Raw genomic sequence first — 2,706 nt, 5'->3', positions numbered from 1 at the left:
GCCTACTCCTAATCACTAGTTTACAATGTCTTGTCTCCATAGCAATTCTTCATGCATTACATTCGCACAAAAGCTTAAAGGCAACCAATCCTCCTATCCCTATGTCTAAGAATTATTGCTCTTGGGAGAATTTCCTTAGTTCTAGATTTATCTATATGTGTCCATATAAATAACATCAATGATCATGCAATTGAATGAGTTAAACAAAGCATGCATAGAGTAAAGAGGAAAAATCCTAACAATTAATGAAGCAAAGCATATAAAATATAGAACCAATTCAATAGATGAGAGTTTTAAAGGATTACATCGGTTCCCCAACAACAATGGAGGTTTAGTTCACCATAGACATGGTGAAACTAGATGAAAAACAATGAAAGATAAAATCCTAGAATTTGAAGAAAGGAGCTTCCGCATCCAAAATCCGCCTCCAAGGGGTGAAGAAAGTGTGATTTCGCCTCTTTCTGTCCAAAGATATCAACCCTAGGTCGACTAAAACCTTATATAGTTTATTAAAAATTACAGGAAATAGGCCCAAACCCAATTAAATGGCGCTCGGCGGCAGTTTTGGCGCTCAGTAGTAAGTGCGGCTCTTCGAAATGACGCTCAGCTGCAATTTTGGCAAGCGTGAGACAACAAAAATTGGCGCTCAGCGCCTCTTGCCGCTCAACGCAACTTTTTCTGCACTTTGGTTTACTTTTCTACATTCTGGTTGACTTTTCTGCATTCCAACCATTCAATACTTTAACTTTTCTTTCAAATCATTCCAATAGCCTACAAAATCAAGGGAATCTAGTACAAAATAATTAAATTCATCTTCAACTCTCTTATTCACAAAACTAAAGCAAAAACATGAGTTAAAGCAAGTTTCTAAGTCAAAAAGGGTTGACTTATTATTCAAATTAAGTATAAAAATAACGGTATTTCAATCGTTATCATCTGTCACCTTGTGCACGTACTCTACTGCGTTACAAAACTTCCTTTTTATAGGGAAAGTCAGAAATAGAAAAAGAAAAAGAAAGAGGGAAAGAGGGGAAGCACTACCAACTAACTATGGAAGCTTCTCGAGTATCATCTTCAACTAACTCTCGAACCGCTTCGTGCTCCTTCCTCGGCCCATTCAGCTCCGCACGTGCCTCCACTCATTCTGACCGATCAACACTATGGGTTGGCCTCCTTTGATCCGATTATCCTTCTAGGCTTTCTTCTTTGGACCGTGGAGCTCGCATCGCTGCTTCTCCTCCTCGCTGGCGAGTCGAGGGTTGAGAGAATTTGGGATAAAATCCCCAATTGATCGCACCTCAGCACGAATGAAGTGTAGAACACAAGACCCTCTTCAGCTTTGAGCAAAACACACCGTATTACTAACTCAATAAAAAGGCTTCAGCCCAACTCGATTTTCTTCTCTGTACATCAGCCCCTAATGTATTTTCTTCCTTTGCTTCAGCCACTTCCAGCACAACATCAGCGCATCGAAGTTCCTTTTCCGCACAGCTTCTTCAATATCAATCACTGGCCCATTAGCGCTTGGCCCAATTCGGCACAACAGCTTCAGCAATTCAGTGCTCATCCCAATTCAGTTTTCTTCATCCCAAACAGCCCAAATTATTTGATTTGCAGAAATAAAAAATTAAGATTTTAAAAAGGGAAAATTAACATTATTTTCACAAAAACCAATTTTTATCCTAATTACTCTAAACTATATTATTTCTAATGAATTAAAAACTAAAATATCCTAAAAACAGATTATTATCACACAAAAATGGGGAAAATTTGGGAGTTATCACTGTTCTCTGAAACACCATCTTGGGCGGTCTTGTCGCGCTCTTCTTCGGTTTTGTCTCCCACCCTTGATCTTCTCTCCTGTGGTATATGGGTTGAGCATTCGGCCCGCAAGACCACCATCTCCGCTTCATGTCGCTGCTGCAACTCCTCCATCTGTTGTTGTAACATCCTTATCATCTCAATCGGGTCCTCGCTGCTCATGTTTCTCGTTGTCACCATTGAGTTTAGTCAATGCAATCTACTCCATCTGAGAAGACAACAAAACTTGACAAGACTTTCCAAAGATTCTTGAAGACGAATGCATCTTATTGTCAGAATGTGGAATGCTGCATTTAAAAATATGGAGATTTATGTTGAGCGAATAGTTGACAAGATGAAACATGATAATCTTAGAAAGGAGTGTAAAACTGTTGTGACCAGAAGTGGTAAAGTGTTAGGGGAGAGAAAAAAAGAAAAAGAGGAGAAAGAAAATGAGAGTGAGAGTGAAAATGAAACATGTGAGTGGAAAGAAAGGGTTGAGAGAGAGAAAAAGAAAAAAGAAGAAGATGAGAGGAGAGAAAAAAAAGAGAGAGGAGAGACAAAAAGAAAACGAGGGTGAAAAGCCACTTCCTTATCCAAAGAGTTATTCAAGGAAGGAGAAAGAAAAGCAGTTGGAAAGATTCATGGAGTTGTTTAAGAAGTTGGAGATCACTATACCATTCTCTGAAGCATTGCAACAGATGCCAGCATATGCAAAGTTTTTGAAGGAACTTCTTACAAAGAAAAACAAGTTCATTGAAAAGGAAACTATCAATGTACAGGGTAACTGCAGTGCAATCATACAGAAACTACCTCCTAAACTTAAAGATCCAGGAAGCTTCACTATTCCATGCACCATAGGAGATTTGAAAGTTGGAAGAGCATTGATTGATTTAGGACCTAGCA

The 2,706-nt window shown here is 38.9% G+C and overlaps 1 long non-coding RNA gene across 1 annotated transcript; it reads right to left on the bottom strand.

Annotated features, from left to right (window-relative positions):
• Positions 1-258: 258 nt before the first annotated feature.
• LOC148198520 (uncharacterized) lies at positions 259-1,588 on the bottom strand. Its single transcript, XR_015779831.1, has 2 exons — positions 1,042-1,588; positions 259-789 (listed from the first exon to the last, which is right to left on the bottom strand). It is a non-coding gene; the product is annotated as an uncharacterized LOC148198520 (long non-coding RNA).
• Positions 1,589-2,706: the final 1,118 nt, after the last annotated feature.

Source organism: Vigna umbellata, chromosome 5, assembly GCF_029865625.1.
Source record: "Vigna umbellata cultivar VRB3 chromosome 5, Vumbellata_1.0, whole genome shotgun sequence".
In the NCBI taxonomy this organism is placed as follows: Eukaryota; Viridiplantae; Streptophyta; class Magnoliopsida; order Fabales; family Fabaceae; genus Vigna; species Vigna umbellata.
This window is presented reverse-complemented; position numbering and strand designations above follow the sequence as displayed.